At 39.7% G+C, this 21,442-nt stretch overlaps 1 protein-coding gene and 1 non-coding gene across 2 annotated transcripts in view; both read right to left on the bottom strand.

Moving 5' to 3' along the window:
• The window catches only part of Cfap299 (cilia and flagella associated protein 299), a 465,505-nt gene that overhangs the window by 338,252 nt on the left and 105,811 nt on the right, over positions 1–21,442 (bottom strand). The window lies entirely within an intron of this gene.
• On the bottom strand, positions 3,141–3,247 carry LOC127211105 (U6 spliceosomal RNA). Its single transcript, XR_007833384.1, has one exon. It is a non-coding gene; the product is annotated as a U6 spliceosomal RNA (small nuclear RNA).

Genomic DNA, 21,442 nt, shown 5'->3' with positions numbered 1-21,442 from the left:
CATGTGACAGGCAGTCCCCAGTCTCCACTTAACTGTGGAGAATGTTCTGTCCCTTGGCTAGATCTGGGTAGGGGTTTGATGATGCCACATTGAGGACATAAGAAGCTGGTAAGAGAGAAAAAAAATATTTAAAGAAACAAAATCACTCCCTCTAGTTAATGTTTTAGATCCTGGTCCAGAACAAACTGTGTCAATATTATGGGTTTGTTGGTATCTTATTCATGAGTATCAGAAACAGACGTGTGCTGGTGCCGTGCGGAGCACGATGCACATGTGAGGCAGATGGATTGCATTTCTATCAGATGCAATTAAAAACTTACTGAATGGACTGCCAGATACCACAAATATCAAACCATCTAAGGGTAGATTTACTACTGCTTTGACAGCCATTTCAACAAAAATAATAGTTATACTAACAAATGAGAAGATTAAATACATGGAGCTAATAGAAGCACTGCGACTGAAAACACTAACTTTGAGACTCAATTTATTAATACAGTACAACTTGAACAGATTTAAAGTTACAGATTAAATTTTAATAAAAGGCATTGAGTTCCTAATGTGAAAAATTAGGTAAGCTTTTAATTAGCACTCTCAAGTAGAAATTAATAAAGCACAGAATGAAGGAAGCTATGCTCCATGCACTACAGAAGAGAACAGAAAGGAAGCGATTGCTTGGGACCCACCACCTTCACTATTAACTAACTGGAATTGCCTAGTGTTGAGAAATACTGTGGCTTTGGTTTGTGTTTTGAAGCAGAGAATCATATGTCCCAGGCTGACCTTCAACTCCTTACAAAGCGGTTGGCTTTGAATACCTTCCCTTGCCTCTACCTCCATTACTGGGATCACAGGTATAAATATGCCACTCCCAATGACTCCAAGCTCTTGAAAAAAGTTTTGATGTGATTTGTAAGATTACATAAGTAGAAAATAGAGGAATTTTCCCTAAGCAAAGAGAAAACTGGCAACTATAATTTTTAACTTCCATTAAATATTTTATAATGAGCAAGAATTGCCTGCTAAATGTGTCTGTAATATTTATTTCTGTATGTGATTAAATACAGGCTGATTTGAAATAGAGGCAAAATTTGTTTTCACTGTAGATGCTATTTTTCTAGAAAAATAAATATTCTAAGTATAATAGGAAGGAAAGAAGAACTTTAGCCAAATTAAACAGTCTTCTTCCCTCTTTTTACCACCTTCGTTATAAAACATAATGCTGAATTTTATCATCTTGGAAGAATTTGTATAAATGTTGTACATATTTCTCACCAAAATGAAATGACATGTATCATATTAATAGGGATTTTCATTTTATAAAACATATATAGAAGAATAAATATTTCTTCATAATGAAGAAAGTGTTGGAGTTAGATACACTGGAATTAATATTTTCCATTGTCATAGATAATTACTTTACCTTTTCTGAGTCTTTATCACATATATCAATCAATTAAATTAATTCCACAAATACTTAATATTTATTACATTCTAATCTGGATAGCCTACATCCCCTTCCTCTGTGTTCCCACAGGGTCTCTCTGGCAAAGGGCAGTGATCAAATTGCTGGCACCAGAGTTCCAGTCAGAGGCATGTTCCCTCTCCCCTCCCCCTCCCCCAAGTGGAGAATGAGCTAGCTATTGGCTACATCTGAACAGGGGGGTCTAGGTTTCCTTTTTGCAATGTCCTTGGTTGATGCATCAGTTTGTGCATCCCCCCTGGGTCTAGATCTGTCAGCCTTGATAGTCTCCTTATGGATCTCCTGACAACCCCCCCACCAGTCCTTCCATCCCCCAACTCTTCCATATAATTCACAGTGCTGTGCCCAAAATCCATCTAAGAGTCCCAGTATCTGTCCAAATTCCCCTGCTGGGAAGAGTCTCTCAGAGGATATCTATGTTGGGCTAATATCCACTTATAAGTGAGTATATACTATGTGTATCTTGTTGGGTCTGGGTTACCTCACTGAGGATGATCTTTTCTAGTTCCAGTCATTTGCCAGCAAATTTCAAGATTTCCTTGTTTTTGAGAGCTGAATAACATTCCATTGTGTAAATTTACCAGCGTTTCTTTATCCATTCTTCTGAGGGACATCTAGGTTTTTTCCAGATTCTAGCTATTATGATTAAAGGTGCTATGAATACAGTTGAGTAAATGTCCTTGCTGTATGGTAGAATATCTTTTGGGTATATGTCCAGGAGTGGTATAACTGGTTCTTGAGGTAGCACTATTCCCAATTTTCTGGGAAAGCGTGAGATTGATTGCCAAAGTGGTTGCATAAATCTGCACTCCCACCAACAATGGAGGAGTCTTCCTCTTTCTCCACATCCTCGCCAGCATGTGCTCTCACTTGAGTTTTTGATCTTAGCCATTCTGATGGGTGTAAGATGGAATCTCAGAGTCATTTTTATTTGCATTTTCTTGGTGACTAACAGCATTGAGCATTTCTTAAAATTTTTCCAGCCATGCAATATTCCTTTTTTTGGGGATTCTTTGTTTAGCTCTGTACCCCCCATTTTAAAATTGAATTATTAGTTTTGTTGGTGTTTATTTTCTCGTGTTCTTTATATATTTTGGTTTGTTAGGCCTTTGTCAGATGTAGGGTTGATGAAGATATTTTCCCAGTGTAGGCAGTATCCTTTGCCTTACAGAAGCTTTTCAGTTTAATGAAGTCTCATTTATTAGTTGTTGATTTTAGAGCCTGTACTGTTGGTGCTCTGTTCAGGAAGTTGTCTCCTGTGCCAAGGAGTTCAAGGCTCTTTCCCAGTTTTTCTTCTAAGAGATTTAGTGTGTCTGGTTTTATGTTAAGGTCTTTAATCCACTTGGACTTTAGTTTTGTGCAAGGTGATAAATATGGATTTATTTGCATTTTTCTACATGTAGCCATCCAGTTAGACCAGTACTATTTGTTGAAGAGGCTCTTTTTTCACCATTGTATGGTTTTGGCTTATTTGTGGAAAACAAGTGTCTATAGGTGTATGGCTTTATTTCTGGGTCTTCAGTTTGATTCCAGTGATCAACCAGTCTATTTCTATGCCGGCACCATGCTGTGGTTTTTTCTGTTTTTGTTTGTTTGTTTGTTTGTTTGTGTGTGTATATATATATATATATATATATATATATATATATATATATATATATATATATAAACGCTTCATGAATTTATGTGTTCTCCTTGCCCAGGGACATGGAAATCTTCTCTTTTTTGTTCCAATTTTAGTATATGTGCTGCCAAAACGAGCACAACTTCTTGTATATTAATAGGCATTTTTCCTCAGGTTAGAGAAATTTTCTTCTATGATGTTGTTGAAAATATTTCCAGGTCCTTGGAGCTAGGTTCTTGCTTTATTTGATTCCTATTTTTCTTAAGTTAGGTCTTTGATAGCATCCCGGATTTCCTGGATGTTTTGTATCAGTAATTTTATGGTTTTAGTTTTTTTCTTTGACTGCTGTATTGACTTCTTCTATCCTACCTTCTACTGCTGAGATTCTCTCTTCCATCTCTTGTATTCTTTTGGTGATGCTTACTTCTCTGGTTCATATTCTCTAAGTCAACAATTAACAAAATGAAGAACTGGTTCTTTGAGAAAATCATCAAGATACACAGACCCTTAGCCAACCTAACTAAAAGGTAAAGAGACTGTATCCAAATTAACAAAATCAGAAATGAAAAGAGGAACATTACAACAGACACTGAGGAAATCCAAAGAATCATTAGATTGTATTACAGAAACCTGAACTCCACAAAATTGGAGAGCCTAAACAAAATAGACAAAGTCCTAGATAGATACCACTTATCAAAGCTAAATCAAGATCAGACAAACTATTTAAATATTCCTATAACCCCTAAGAAAATAGAAGGCATTAAAAGTCTCTTAGCCAAAAAAAGTTCAGGGCCCAATGGTTTTAGTGCAGAATTCTACCAGAGGGAAAGAAAAATTTACACCAATCTCCCTTATTAACATCTGTGCAAAAATATTCAATACTCATAATTAAAGTCTTCATATTAAAGAGCTCAAAGATACAAGGCACATACCCAAAAACAATAAGGGAAATATACAGTAAGCCAATAGCCAACAGCAAATTAAATGGAAATAAATTTAAATCATGTCCACTAAAATCAGGGTCAAGACAAGGCTTCCTACTCTCTCCATATCTATTCAACACAGAACTTGAAGTTCTAACTAGAGCAACGAGACAGCTGAAGAAAACCAAGAGGATACAACTTGGAAAGGAAGAAGTCAAAGTACCACTATTTGCAGATTATATGATACTATATATAAATAACTCCTTAAAATTCTACCCGGGAATTCCTACGGCTAATAAACACCTCCATCAAAGTGGCTGGATAAAAATTTAACTGAAAGAAAGAAAGAAAGGAAGGAAGGAAGGAAGGAAGGAAGGAAGGAAGAGAGTAGCCCTCCTGTATACAAATGACAAAGGGGCTGAGAAAGAAATTAAGGAAACAACAGCCTTGACAATAGCCACAAATAATATCAAATATCTTAGTGTAACTCTAACCAAGGAAGTGAAAGACCTGTATGACAAGAACTTCAAGTCTCTGAAAAAATAAATTTACGAAGATATCAGAAGATGGAAAGATCTCCCATGCTAATGGTTTGTTGGATTAACATAGTAAAAATGGCTATCTTACCGAAAGCAATCTATAGATTGAATTCAATGCCCATTAAAATATCAACACAATTCTTTACATACCTTGAAAGAACAATTCTCAACTTTCTATGGAAAAACAAAAGACCAGGATAGCTAAAAAAACAATCCTATATAATAAAAAATTTTCTACAGATATCACCATCCCTGATTTCAAGCTGTATTACAGAGCAATAGTAATAAAATTACATGTTATTGGCATAGAAAAAGACAGGTTGATCAATGGAATTGCATCAAAGACTGAGAAGTAAACCCACATACCTACAGACTTTTGATTTTTGACAAAGAATCCAAAACTATGAAATGGACAAAAAGGAAGCATCTTCAACAAATGGTGTTGGTCTAACTGGGTGTCTACATGTAAAAGAATACAAATGGATACATATTTATCATCTTGCACAAAACTCAAGTCCAAGTGGATCAGAGAACTAAACATAAGAGCAGTTATACTAAATTTAATGGAAGAAAAATTGGGGAAGAGCCTTGAGCTCATTGGCACAGTAGACAATTTCCTGAACAGAACACTAACAAATCAGGCACTAAGATCAACAATTAATAAATGGGACCTCATAAAACAGAAAAGCTCTGTAAGGCAAAGGACTCTATCAGTAGAACAAAATGGCAGCCAACAGAATGGGGAAAGATCTTCACTAACCCTACATCTGACAGAGCGTTTATATATACAATATATAGAAAGATATCAAGAAATCAGACACCAACAAACCAAAAAAGCTATAAAATGGAGTACAGCGCTAAATAGAGAATTCTCAACAGAGGAATCTGGAATGGCTTAGAAGCACTTAAAAAACTTTCAATGTCCTTATTCATCAAGGAAATACAAATCAAAATGACCCTGAGATTCCATCTTATACCCATCAAAATGGCTATGATCAAAAACTCAAGAGACAGCTCATGCTGGTGAGGTTGTAGAGAAAGGGGAACACTCCTCCATTGCTCATGGGAGTGTAAATTTGTACAACCATTTTAGAAATCAATCTGGTGGTTTCAGAATACTGTGGATAATTCTACCTCAAGACACAGCTATAGCACTCCTGGGCATATACCCAAAAGATGTTCCACCATACCAGAATGACACTTGCTTAACTACGTTCACCAGCTTTATCTGTAGTAGTCAGAATCTGAAAACAACCTACATGTCCCTCAGCAAAAGAATGGATAAAGAAACTGTTGTACATTTACACAATGGAATATTAGTCAGCTATTCAAAACAAAGACATCTTGAAATTTGCAGGAAAATGGAAAGAAATAGAAAAAAATTCTGAGCAAGGTAATCCAAACTCAAAAAGACATGTTTGGTATGTACTCACTTGTTTGTTTGTTTGTTTCAAATCTTTAATTTATTTTTTTAAAAAAAATTTGTTCTCTTCATATCCAACTTGTAGCCCTCACTTATCCCCTTCTGGTCCCCACTTCCTCCTCTTCTAGACCTCATAAAGGGGGAGCCATTCTCCCTTATCATCTGACCTCAGCCTATCAAGTATTTTCTGGACTGTCTTCATCCTTTTCCTCTGTGGCTTCACAAGGCCACCCCACCAAGTCAAGGAGTGGCACCAGAGTCCATGTCAGAAGTAGCCCCTACCTCCATATTATACAACCCATAAAGAGACTGTTCTGCCAATCGACTACATATGAGCAGGGTGTCTAGATCCTCACCATGCAGCGTCCTTGGTTGGTATATCAGTCTCTGCAGCACCCACCACACCCCAAGCCCAGATTTGTTGGCTCCATTGGTCTCCTTGTGGAGCTCCGGTTCTCTCTAGGTCCTTCTATGCCCCAACTCTTCCATAAGACTCCCTGCACTCCACCCCAAAGTTTGGCTGTGAGTCTCAGCATCTGCTTTGATCCCCTGCTGGACGGTAGGCTCCTCTCCTGTTCCTTCTTTTCACCTGCTTCCAGTGTCTATTCTATTTGCACTTCTGAATGAGAATTAATCATTCTACCTAGGGTCTTCCTTGTTATTTATCTTCTTTAGGTTTCTGTATTGCATTGTGGATATCCTGTATTATGTAGCTAGTATCCACTTATAAGTGAGTATATACCATGTGTGTCTTTAAGTGGATTAAAAATGTCAACATAAAACCATACACACTAAATCTCTTAGAAGAAAAAGTATAGAAGAGCCTTGAACTCACTGGCACAGGAGACAACTTCCTGAATAGAACACCAACAGCTCAGGCTCTAAGATAGACAATTAATAAATGGAACCTAATTAAACCAAAAGGATTCTGTAAGGCAAAGGACACTGTCAACAGAACAAAATGGCAGCCAACAGAATGGAGAATTATCTTCATCAACCCTTCATATGATAGAGGGCTAATATCCAAAATATGTAAAGAACTCAAGAAACTAAACACCAACAAACCAAATGATCCAATTTTAAAATGGGGTACGGAGCTAAACAGAGGATTCTCAACAAAGGAATATCGAATGCCTAAGAAACATTTAAAGAAATTCTCAATGTCGCTAGTCATCAGGGAAACACACATCAAAACAACTCAGAGATTCTACCTTATACCCAGAATGGCTAAGATAAAAAACTCAAGTGACAGCATATGTACTCACTTATAATTGGATATTAGTCATAAAGTAGATAACCATGCTACAATGCACAGACCCAAAGAAACTAAGTTACAAGAAGGGCTCAAGGGCAGATGCTTGAATTTCCCTCAGAAGGGGAAATAGAAGAGACATTAGAAGTGGATGGACGGAATGAACTCTGTAGAAAATGGGATGTAGAGGGGAGCAATGGTAGGGATTAGGAGTGAGACATAGGAAGAGAGGGGGGCACCTCTGGGAATTGCTAGGGACCTGAGATAGAGAAGGCCCAGGGAAATCTATGGAGATAATCCTAGGGGGAAATCCTACCAGCAGGGGATATGGAAGCTGAAGTAACCATGTCCTGTAGCCAGGCAAGTCTTCCAGTGGAGGGATAAGAACACCAGTCCACCCACAAAACCTTTGACCCAAAATTTGTCCTGCCTATAAGATGTACAGGGACAAAGACGGAACAAAGATTGAGGGAATGACCAACCAAAGATGGCCCTACTTGATACCCATCCCATGGGAGAGGACCAGTCCCTGACACTATTAATGTTACTCTGCTTTGTGTATAGACATGAACCTGACATTAACTCCTCTGAGAGGCCTTACCCAGGATCTTATGGAAACAGATGGAGGGACCCACAGCCAGACATTGAACAGAGCTCAGGGAATCCTATGGAAGAGTTGGGGGAATGATTGAAGGAGCCGTAAGGGTCAAGGACTCCAAAGGAAGACCTACATGGGGGCTCACAGAGACTGAACCACCAACCAAACAGCATTCATGGACTGGTCCTAGGCTCCCTGCAAATACGTAGCTGATGCACAGCCTGGTCTTTATGTGGATCCCTCAACAACTGGAACGGGGCCCCCTCTGACTTTGATGTTTCCTTGGATCCTGTTCCCCTATTGGGATGCCTTGTCTAACCTCAAAGGGAGAGGACTTAATATGCCAGTGTTGGTACCCAACTCAACTAACTTTGTTTCTAGTAGGGAAGGTTGTGAACCCAGGTATACTACCCAAAGGAACTGTCTAGGACCCACACAAGGCCTCCTCCCACTTTGGGCCTTACCTCTGTACATACGTGATATCTTACATCACACCTCCTGGGCTTAGTTCAAAACTCAAACTCAATTAATGAAGGCCTCAGCCACTGCAGTACAATGGATTGAATACCATGTTTTCTTAAGTGAGCTGATGGTGATGGATCAATTTTACCTCATGAAAGGCTATAGAACCCAAATAGAAAAAACAATTAGAGCTGGCCAGACTGTATATTGGTCTAGGTACATATCTCTTGGCAGCCAAGATCTCTCCAAAGTTCAGGTGGCCTGTGGTTAACAAGAGACACGGGGATGAAGGTTTCCATCACTTAAATGCAGAGATGCATCAGAACCCTAACCAAGTAAAAGAAGACATATCTTGTTCCATTAAACTGTGTTTGTGCAGATCAACCCAATCAGTGCCTTTTCTCTAAGAGAAGAATGTAAGGGCTACAACATATACATATACATATATATATATATATATATATATATATATATATATATATTCAAAGACAAGTTGTTCTGAAGGCCTTAAAGCACATAAATATCACCACAGCTGATGTGTTCTCTGAACAGTCGGTAACGAAGCACTTCCCAACTTAATATGGAAACAAGGGCTGAAGAAGAACCTGCTTCTCAGCCTCCATATCTCAAAAGCACTGTCAAACAGTGCAGGGAGAATCTGGGTCACAGCCAGTCACACCTATGGATAGGTGTGGAAGCCACTGGCTTTTCTCAGTGAAAAGGAGGACAATGACACCATGCAGACATGTGAGGACCCATGACACTGTACAGATGTGTGAAGACCACCAATACAGATGGGTAAGAACAATGACACCTTAGAGACATGTGAAGACAATGACACTTACACACATCTGAGGATAAAGACACTGGACAAACACATGAGGGTCCATGTCACCACACAGATGTGTGAGGACAATGACACCTTAGAGACTTGTGAGGATCCACTAGGTAGATGAGCAAACACTGAGACACTGTCCACTACCACACTATTGGGAGCTCCTTCTAATTGTAGCCTAGGGAATTTCAAGTATGTTACACCACATTGTTCTTTATGACTACACACTGAGCTCCTGGTAAAATGCATATATCACTCTAGCGTAAATGCCAATACATTTTATTAAGTGAACTTTCTAAAACTTACACTTCTTGAATGATGTAAGAGATTTCTTTAGAGAATCAGCACTTTTGATGATTTTTTAAACACTCCAAGAACATTTTGGGGCTTACTTTATCGGAGAATCAACAGGAATATCACTCTGGATTTTCTCTCAACCTCTGATCAAGGTCAGAAACGGGAGGAAGTCAGATAGAGTCTGTTACAATGTTACCCCAATGAAGACAGTGAGCACATTATTATTGGACTTGTGCATACCTCTGGGGAAAACGTTTTTATTTATTTTTAAATTTTAATTTTTAAATAATTTATTCATATTACATCTCAATTGTCATCCTCTCATTTGTATCTTACCATTTCCCCCCTCATTTAGTCATCAGAGAAATTCAAATCAAACCAACGTTGAGATTCCATCTTACACCTATCAGAATGGCTAAGATCAAAAACTCAAATGACAGCACATGCTACAAAGGTTGTGGAGTAAAGGGAACACTCCTTCATTGCTAGTAGGAAGTACAAACTTGTACTCCCTTTTTGGAAATTAACCTGGTGCTTTCTCAGAAAATTGGGAATAGGGCTACCTCAAGATCTACCAATATATCTGAGAGATGCTCCACCACACAATAAGGACATACGATCAACTATGTTCATAGCAGCCTTATTTGTAATATCAAGAATCTGGAAACAACCTAGATGTCCCTCAGTTGAAGAATGGATAAGGAAAAAAGATTTTAAGTGCCATAAAGTCGTCCCTTAAATATTTCATCCCAGACAGAGCTGCCATTTGTGGAGCTCCAGAGCCGTGGTACAGGACCTCTGACTCCTCAGCTTGCTTCCTAGCTATCCAGTTTCAGTGACTTTTGCTCATATAATCAACCAGAACATGTCTCACCATGTTTTGAAATTACAATAAACAAGGAAAAATGGTCTCTTCATTTCCCAGGATGGCTCTTCTCAGAGATTTAGTATTAGCTGTAAGCTGGGTCTGAAATATAAAACTAGGCACTTACCAAACACCTCTCTTGCACAGGATAAACAAAGGGAAACTGCAGAGTCACTCTTAAGAATATATAAACATATTACGTGAGAAAGTCATACCCCACTCTCCACTCAACTGTGGAGAATGTTCTGACCATTGGCTAGATCTGGGAAGGGGTTTAAAGTTTACCTCCTGTATTATTGTCCTTGGCTGGTGGCTTAGTTTGAGCGGGACCCCTGGTGCCTCACATTTGACCATGTCCCCTGGAGGGGGAGACCTGGTAGCACTCAGAGGAAGGACAGCAGGTAGCCAAGAAGAGACTTGATACCCTATGAGAATATACAGGGGGAGGTAATCCCCCTCAGGAACAGTCATAGGGGAGGGGAATAATGGGAAAATGGGAGGGAGGGAAGAATGGGAGGATACAAGGGATGGGATAAACATTGAGATGTAACAAGAATAAATTAATAAAAAAAAAGAAAAAAAGAATATATAAACCTGTAATAATTCACACATACTTTCTATTTCCAATTTAGACATAGGGACATCAAATCTTTAGCCTCAGCCCTGTCACTAATCAGTGTGTGATTTTTTTTTCAATTCTGAAGTTTTATATTAAAAATCAAAACATATTCCATTTCACTGTCTTTTTTTTTTTAAGCAGTACAACTGCTACAGAACAACACTGTCAATGGGCTGCGTGAGGGGTGACGGGGACAGCATCAGAACAGCAGCGAGCTGTATGTACAGTTTCCCATGTGTCCCCAGACAGCCCCTCTCCGAGGCCTAAGATATCTCTCCCTGACACTCTGACCACCTATCACCAGGCTACTTCCTTTCTGCAGACTGGTTCTATCAACCCTACATCCCTGAGAAAGCAGGTGTCTTGAAGGCAACTATGAGCATGCTCAGGTCTCTGCTCTGCTGTATTGCCTCCACTGAAGAGCACCACTACCCTCTTCACCGCGCAACCCTTAATGACAGACATGCTCTAGGCAGCACTGACCCACCCCATGCCAAACAGCCCCCTCCCCCTGCTCAGGCTAAGATGAACTGCTGGAGTAGGACCAAAGCACCTCCTGAGTTTATCTGCAGCTGCAGCAGTCATCCCTCCTCACCCCCTGTTCTGTGCATACAACTCCACATAACTTTAGGAGGGAAAGGGTTAAAAATGGATTCGTTTCTGCTTTCCTTTTTAATTCTTTTTATATAGACAAGTGTCTTTCTCTGTAGCAGAGGCTGACCTTAAATTCATAGCAATTTTCCTGCTTCAGCCTCTAAGTACTGGGATTGCAAGTGTTAGAGATCTCATTCAACTAAATGTCTGCTTTGTAAGAAAAGATGACTCCACGTGGTGTCGCTAATGGACCAGTGAAGAGATTCCTCTGGCCTCCCAATAGGCTCCACCTCCAAAGCAAGCTATTTTATAGATTTTTTTTATTGATGTTAGATGTAAGAGACTCACCCAGGGTGCCTTCTGCATACTAAGCAATATGGCCATTGCACCACAACCCTAGCCCCATACAGACACTTTTCTAACTATAGAAGAAATTGAGAATTAACTAGCAACAAGCCTCAATATTTGATTACATATGTAAGTGTAGAGCTGGTTCATCAAATCCCTGTTCTGGCCCTCAGCCCAATGCATTTCACCTAAGGCATCATCTACTTCCTTCTTAATGTTGATTAAACACTTAGACAGGTAACGTCCAGCTGCTGTATCCAGGTGACCCCCCTTCTCGGAAGCCTCTCCATGCTCCATTGTTGGCGCCTTCACAGCTTACCATGACCTCCATCCCTCCCCCTTTCCTTACTCCTTTCATTCTCCATGGCTTCTGGAGTTTCCCCCTGGCACAGTGGTTCCTGTCTGAGGCCATGGCCACCAAGAGTGGCAGACTCACCTTCGGGCACAGCAAGCCCACACAAGGCACTCTCTTGGGGGCATGGGGCCATATCTTGGCTACTGTTCAACTCTTTGGGAGTGGGGTTTCTCTCCTCCGAGGCTAAGAAAACATCCTCAGGAGCTTGAGGCACCTCCCTTAGTTGTCTCATTTGCTCTCTTCCTCTCTTTCTTCAGCTCTCTATTTTCAAGTTTAGACATAGGAACATCAAATCTTTAGTCTCAGCCCTGTCACTAATCAGTGTGTGATTTTTTTAAAAAGTCAATGTTTAACCTATAAAATAAGTTAAACTGATCATTCTCATTGCTTCTTTCCATTTCTAAAACATGTTACCAGCATTTAGTGACTGTGGTAATTCATGTAAATTCTTTCAAGAAAAAAAATTACATTAATAAAATCATATATGCCTTGGAAAACCAAGGAAGAGTTTACTCAGCCAATCAAGTTTTAAAGCATGCACTTAGCTAATTTACATACAAAACTGCAACCATTTTCAAGTCTGTTAAGTTGAAAAAATCAATATTTCACTAAAATGCACAGATCTCAGAAATATTCAATTGTTTTCTATGCATTTCAGGGGATTTTCTGATGATGGTTCATCATTTTATCACAGTATTTTGGCTTTGCTGCATAGGAAAATATTCCCAAATGAACCTGTTGTGAATTTCACAACTCCATCCTCATTTTTGATAAAGCACTCTGCCTGAACTTTGTATTTACAGGTGAAACCGGAAATTCACACACTGGCTGCCTCTACAGATAGCAATCTTGTTCCACAATGCTGGCCCCTACAAGCAGGCTTATGACTGGGCCTTCCCAGCTGTCAAACATGATGCTTTATCATGAAGAAAAAATATCTGTGCTCACATGGCTTACAGACAGTTTGAAAATGTCTGCCTGGCTTTCTAATGTTTTTCTGGGAAAACATGATAAACACAGTCTTTGGACACCTCCTAGTCTTTAACAATAGCAACTACTTGTTTAAATGATGTATGACTTAAATTAATGTAGAATGGTTTTATTTTTTGAGACAAGGTCTCCCTGTGGAGCTGGGAACTCACTATGAAGACCAAGTTGGCACCAAAAGCACATCCATCTCCCTGCCTCTGCCTCCCAAGAATGGAGACTAAAGGTGTGCACTGCCATGCCCAGCCTATAGATAGATGATGATTTTTAAAGTACTTCATGATCAAGTACATTTTCTGCTGAGAATTCTTTGTAGACTAAGTTGAAAAATAAATGATCAGAATAAAACAGCACTAGAATTTTAGAATTTAATTCATACATGTAACTAGAAAAGCATTCTGAAAACCATGAAATATCCTAAAATGTAATTTTTGAAATAATTTATCAAACTTTTAAAGTAAATAACAGTGGCAACCAGTTCCAAGAAAGCTTCAAGCAGATACAGCTAGCTAAAGCTAGAAAATAATCTTAAATTTTGCTTAAAGCATAAAAGTAAGAGAAACTGAACTTGGGCTATTTCTTGTAAATGTGCATATTAGAGGAAGATGAATCTTGTGTCCAACCACACTGCAGCAGACACCTATCAGACACCTATTTATATAACGAGTGCTTTTCCCATAGCAAAGAACCACGGAAGGGAACTTACATAACTGCAGCCACCAGTTACCACTGTGCTTTAGCTCTGTGACCATCCGGTTGAGAACCTCCCTTTGCACATCCCAAGTCACTTCTGATCTGGAACTGCCCAGATTATAAATTGACATTTGCTCTAAGAAACCAATAAAATTTATTATCCTTCAATTCCCCTTTTACAATGATATGCAATGGTTGGCAGCATCGTCACAGTTACCGCCTAGGTGATTTAGTTGAAACTTCTTAATGCAGTACCACGAGGGAACCCGAGGTCAATGGAAGAAAGAACACAACACACTTCAGGAAAACCATGCATTAGCTAGGTCTTTCCTAGGTCTTTCTCTGCACACATTAAAATGCTACAGCTGGGTATAACTGTTTAAAACTGGGATAAAACCATTAGCAAATACTTGGATGTTTGAATCAGAACATGTGTTTTAATCTTATGGCAAAAGCCTGTGAGATTTTCTGGTCTCTCAAGGCTTGCCACAATGTGTAAACATTCCATATGTCTATGAAATGTACTTATTATCAATACAAGACTCTTTTCTATCTAACATTTAAATATTTAGGCCAATTTCCTTGAGCTAATAATATTTATTATACTAAGGTGACAGAGTTCTTTGTAATGTTAGAATTAAGCTTCTATATAATTGCTTAAAAGGTGCAGTGGCACACACCTGTAATCCCAGCACCCAGGAGGCAGAGACAGGCAGATCTAATGTGAGTTTGAGGCCAGCCTGATGTACAACTTGAGTCCACGACAGCCAGGGCTACACAGAGAAACCCTCTCTCTGGAATAAAAATAAAAATAAAAATACCGATCGTATTCCAAGATGGTGTCGACCAGTATGCACCATAGCTGATCTACTCCAAGGAGACCAGGGACATGAATGGAGCCACAGACTGCTGGATATTGAGAACTGTAGGTGAGTAGGGCCCCAAACTCAACAGACCACCAGTGGGTCTAACCCCGGGACAAGCAACAGCACGGAGGTGCTAAATGCACTCCCCAAACTCTGAAATGGAATCCAAAACTGAGCTGCAGCGGGCACATAAAACACAAACTCGCCATTTGGGGAAGGGATTTTCCCCAGTGAATAGTGTAAAACTACGATTGAACCTCTCCATTCACACCACGCCAAACTGCGGCGGTCACCTGCCTAGCCCGAGTGGAAATACAGGTGGCGGGACTCACCAAGACCAGCTAGAACTGGCGTGTAGCTTGCGGACTGCATCCTCGGCCCAATCTGAAGCCAGACACAAAGGATTGACCATGCAAACAGGGGCAGTTAGAAACCAGCATGGACTGCTCCCACAGCCAATTGGGACCACCCACATTATCGGGAGACATGGGTCTTGCTTGTGGTGTCTAACTGCTGATCTAAAGCGATCTGGGAGCATCCTGGCTTTCACTGGTGGAAAGAGTAGATACAGGGGATTCCTGCCAGTGGTCTGAATTTCCATTGTCCCCAGCCACCCTCCCGGGCAGCTAGAACTGACCCGGCACTCCCTAAACAATAGAACCTAGCTGGGTCCATTCTTGCAGGTGCGACAGGACCTCTCACGATATAGGGAGCCATGGGTCATGCTTGCAGGGTCTAACTGCTGACCTAAAGTGATCTGGGAGAATCCTGGCTTTCACTAACAGAAAGAAAAGATACAGGGGATTCCTGCCAGTGGTCTGAATTGCCATTGTCGCCAGCCATCTGCCCGGGATGCTGGCACTGACCTGGCACTCCTCAAACAACAGAACGTAGGTGGGTCCATTTTTGTGGGAGCAACAGGGCCTCCCATGATACAGGGAGCTGTCGGTCATGCTTGCAGGGTCTAACTGCTGATCTAAAGCAATCTGGGAGTGTCCTGGCTTAAAGGGGCATGGAAATTGCTGCCTCCATGGATACTGCCAGTGGCCTGAAACCATAATATCTCAGGCCCACTAGGCACTGATCCTGTAATCTGCAACAGGCAGATCCTCCCTGGGTCAGCTCCTGCAGACCCAGGAAGAACTCCCAAATTCATGGGAGAGGCTGGACGCTCCTACAGAGTATAGAGGCAGAGCTAAAAGACAGGTGCAGCCCAGAAGATCTGATCGACCTGGGGTCTTGGCTACAAAGCAACAGGAAGGACAGGCAGCTGGGATCAACCTACACAACCAGAGGGCTTGTGTGCTGACTTTATCTAGATCTCAAAACTGCTGTTCTGAATTATAGTAGTACGGTGAAAAGGCCCAAACAGAAACCTACTTTGCATGACTCAGCCTGGAGCCTAAGGTATTGAGAAAAATCTCCAGGAGTAGAATCTGAATCACCTGCCTGGTCCAGGGAAATACTCCCTGATCCCCTCAGGCAAGGGCACCCTACCTATAATCAGGCATCAACTATCCACTCTCAAACAGGGAAGGTCACTACAAACCACTTCCCAGCACCAGAGTCATCAAAATGACAAGAGGACAGCGAAAAAATGCTAACAAAAACCAAAACAGGTTGGCATCTCCAGATCCCAGCAATCCCAATGAAAACAAGCTGGAGAACCCAACGGCAATTGATATACAAGAAAATGAACTCAAGTCCTTAGTAAGTAAGATGATAAGGGAAGAAACAAATATAATCTATAAACAAATGCAGAAGGAGGCAAACAAGAGGACTGAGGATTTAAAAGAGTCATATAAAGAGGCATTTGAAGAATTTCAGAAAAATACAAATAACCAGATGAAGGAAATTATTAAAACAGTTCAAGACCTGAAGATCAAAATGGAAACTATCATAAAGGAACACACGGAAGAAAAACGTGATTGAGAAGCATCAGAAAAGAAAGCAAGCATCTCAAAGGTCGCCTTAACTAACAGATTGCAAGAAATGGAAGAACGCATATTGGGATTTGAAGATACAGCCGCAGAACTGGAAACATCCATTAAGGGAAATTCTAAATCTGAAAAGTGCCTGACATAGAGCATTCAAGAAATCAAAGACACAATGAAAGGCAAAACTTAAGAGTAATAGGGATAGAGGAAAGAGAAGGAAATTGACTCCACAGCCCAGAAAATATCTTTAATAGAATCATAGAAGAAAATTTCCCCAATTTGAAGAAGGAGATGCATATGAGCATACAAGAGGCATACAGAACACCAAATAGAGTAGACCTGAAAAGAAAATCTTCCCACCACATAATAATAACACAAAATACACAGAAGAAAGAAAAAAATATTAAAAGCGGCAAGAGAAAAAGGCCGAGTAACATATGAAGGCAAACCTACCAGAATTACTCCAGACTTCTCAGCAGAGACCATGAAAGCCAGAAGGGCCTGGACAGAGGTTATGCAAACCCTAAGAGAACAGAGATACCAGGCAAGATTACTATACCCAGTAAAATTATCAATAAACATTGATGGAGAAAACAAGATATTCCATGACAAAAACAAATTCAAACAGTACTTAGCCACAAATTGGGCTTTACAGTAGTTACTAGAAGGAAAACTCCACCCCAATGGGTCCAACTACAACCAAAACTACATAGGAAATAGGTAACTATACCATCGCAAAAGTCACAACCTCAAAAAATTTCGACTATTACAAATACCAAAAATGAAGGGACTTAGCAATCACTGGTCATTAATATCTCTCAACATCAATGGTCTCAATTCTCCAATAAAAAGGCATAGAGTAACTGAGTGGATGCATAAACATGACCAACATTCTTCTGCCTTCAAGAAACACATCTCAACCACAAGGACAGACATTGCCTCAGAATAAAAGGCTGGGGTAAAATATTCCAAGCAAATAGTCACAAGAAACAAGCTGGGGTAACCATTCTAATATCTAATAAAATAGACTTTCAATGAAAATTAATCAAAAGGGATAAGGATGGACACTTCGTATTTGTCAAAGGTAAAGTCACTCAAGACAACATTATGATTTTGAACATCTATGCTCCTAATACAAGGGCTCCCACATTTGTAAAAGAGTTATTAACAAAGCTTGAACCACTCATTTATACCCACACATTAATAGTGGAAGATTCAACACCCCCACTTTCACTCAAGGATAGGTCTTTGAATCAAAAACTAAGCTGGGAAATAACTCATTAACCAATGTCATGAATCATATGGATTTAACAGATATCTACAGAACTTTCCACCCAAACGACAAAGGATTATAACTTTTTCTCAGCACCCATGGAACGTTCTCTAAAATTGATAACATAGTTGGTCACGAAACAAACCTCAACAGATATAAAAAGACTGAAAAATACCTTGTATCTTATCAGATCACCATGGTCTAAGGCTGGACTTCAACAGCAACAGAAATAACAAAAAGCATACTAACATGTGGAAAACTAAACACTTTCTACTTAATGACACTATGGATCATGAAGAAGAAATAAGGGAAGAAATAAAAGACTTCCTGAAATTCAATGAAATGATGGAACAACATACCCCAAATTTGTGGGACACCTTGAAAGCAAGTGCTAAGAGGAAAATTCATAGCACTAAGTGCCTTTAAAAGAAAGTGGAAACATCCCACATAAACAACTTAACAACACATCTGGAAGCTTTAGAAAAAAAAAAAAAAGAAGCAAGAAACACCCAAGAGGAGTAGATGCCTAGAAATAATCAAACTCAGGGCTGAAATCAATAAATTAGAAACAAAGAGAACGATCCAAAGAATCAATAAAACCAAGAACTGGTTTTTTGAGAAAATTAACAAGATAGACAAACCGTTAGCCAATCTAACTAAAAGACAGAGAAACACTATCCAAATAAACAAAATCAGAAATAAAAAGGGAGACATAACAACAGACACCAAAGAAATACAACGAATCGTTAGATCCTACTTTGAAGGCATTTATGCCACAAAATTTGAAAATCTAAGGGAATTGGACAAATTTCTCGACCGATTCCATTTGCCAAAATTGAACCAAGACCAGCTAAACAAATTAATTAGCCCTATTTTGCTTATAGAAATAGAAGCAACCACTGATAGTCTCCCAACCAAAAAAAGCCCAGGGCCAGATGGTTTCAGGGCAGAATTCTTCCAGTCCTTCCAAGAGGGAGCTAATACTGATACTATTCAAGCTATTCCGAAAGGTAGAAATGGACGGAATATTACCAAATTCCTTCTATGAGGCCATAGTCACATTGATACCTAAACCCCACAAAGACCCAACAAAAAAAGAGAATTTCAGACCAATTTCTATTATGAACATTGATGCAAAAATACTCAACAAAATACTCGCAAAGCGAATACAACAGCATATCAAAGATATCATTCACCATGACCAGGTAGGCTTCATTCCAGGCATGCAGGGATGGTTTAACATACGGAAGTCCATCAATGTAATCCACCATATAAACAAACTGAAAGAGAAAAACCACATGATCATCTCTGTAGATGCAGAAAAAGCATTTGACAAAATCCAACACCCATTTATGTTTAAGGTTCTGGAGAGAGTGGGAATGCAAGGCACTTATCCAAACATAATAAAGGCTATATACAGCAAACCAATAGCCAACATTAAATTAAATGGAGAGATACTCAAGGAAATTCCTCTAAAATCGGGGACCACACAAGTCTGCCCACTTTCCCCATATCTCTTCAATATAGTTCCTGAAGTTCTAGCCAGAACAATAAGTCAACAAAAGGAGATCAAGGGATCCAAATGGGAAAGGAAGAAGTCAAATTATCCCTATTTGCAGATGATATGATAGTGTATATAAGTGACCCCCAAAATTCCACCAGAGAACTCCTACAGCTGATAAACACCCTCAGCAAATTGGCAGGATACAAAATCAGCTCAAAAAAGTCAATAGCTTTCCTATATACAAATGACAAACAGGCAGAGTAAGAAATTAGGAAAATTACTCCCTTCATGATAGCCGCAAGCAATATAAAATATCTAGGAATAACCCTAACCAAGCAAGTGAAGGACCTATTTGAAAAAAACTTTAAATCTCTGAAGAAAGAGATTTGAAAATAACATCAGAAGATGGTGGGATCTACCTTGTTAGTGGATCGGGAGAATTACCATAGTAAAAATGGCCATCTTACCAAAAGCTATTTACAGATTCAATGCAATCCCTATCAGCATACCTACAAAATATTTTGAAGATATTGAAAGAACAATTCTTAACTTTATATGGAGAAACAAAAAGCCCAGAATAGCAAAAACAATCCTATACAATAAAAGATCCTCTGGAGGAATCTCCATACCTGATCTCAAGCTGTACTATAGAGCAACAGTAATTAAAACAGCATGGTACTGGCACAGCAATAGGCTAGTGGATCAATGGGATCGAACTGAAGACCCAGAGATGAATCCACACACATTTGGTCACTTGATTTTTGACAAAGAAGCCAAATCCATTCAATGGAAAAATGACAGCATCTTCAACAAATAGTGCTGGTCTAACTGGATGTCTGCATGTAGAAAAATGCAATTAGATCCCTATTTGTCACATGCACAAAACTCAAGTCCAAGTGGATTACAGACCTCGCCCTAAAACCAGAGACATTAATCCAATTAGAGGAAAAAGTGGGGAAGAGTCTGGTACACATAGGCACAGGAGACAACTTCCTGAAACAGAACACCAACAGCCCAGGCCTTAATGTCAACAATTAATAAATGGGACCTCATGAGGCTGAGAAACTTCTGTAAGGCAGGTGACACTGCCAAGAGAACAAAGCGACAGCCTACAGACTGGGAAAAGATCTTCACCAACCATTCATCTGACAAAGGTCCAATATCCAAAATATAAAAAGAATTCAAGAAAGTAAACAGCACCAAACCAAATAACCCAATTGAGAAATGGGGCTCAGAACTAAACAGAGAATTCTCAACAGAGGAATATCAAATGGCTGAGAAACACTTAAAGAAATGCTCGACCTCCTTTGTCATCAGAGAAATGCAAATCAAAACGACACTGAGATTCCATCTTACACCCATCAGAATGGCTAAGATCAATAACTCAACTGATACCACATGCTGGCGAGGATGTGGAAAAAGAGGAACACTCCTTCATTGCTGGTGGGAATGCAAACTAGTACAACCACTTTGGAAATCTATCTGGCGCTTTCTCAGAAAAATGGGAATAGGGCTTCCTCAAGACCCAACTATTCCACTCCTTGGAATATACCCAGAAGATGCCCTACCACACAACAGGGACATATGCTCAACCATGTTCATAGCAGCCTTATTCATAATAGCCAGAACATGGAAACAGCCTACGTGTCCCTCAGTAGAAGAATGGATAAAGAAACTGTGGTACATTTACACTATGGAATACTACTCAGCTATTAAAAACAAGGAATTTCTGAAATCTGTGGACAAGTGGATTGAACTAGAAATGATCATAATGAGTGAGTTCACCCAGAAGCAAAAAGAGTTAAATGGTATATACTCACTTATATCGAGACACTAGTCCAAGGGGTACGTCCCCATGAAAAACTTTACCTACCAGGAAAGTGGGTCAGAGGGAAGGACATCCTATTTAGACTTTAGGTGTGAGAAACCTGGGAAAATGAGGAAATAGAAGGATCCAGAGGGTCC

This window comes from Acomys russatus, chromosome 28 (genome assembly GCF_903995435.1).
Source record: "Acomys russatus chromosome 28, mAcoRus1.1, whole genome shotgun sequence".
Taxonomy (NCBI): Eukaryota; Metazoa; Chordata; class Mammalia; order Rodentia; family Muridae; genus Acomys; species Acomys russatus.
This window is presented reverse-complemented; position numbering and strand designations above follow the sequence as displayed.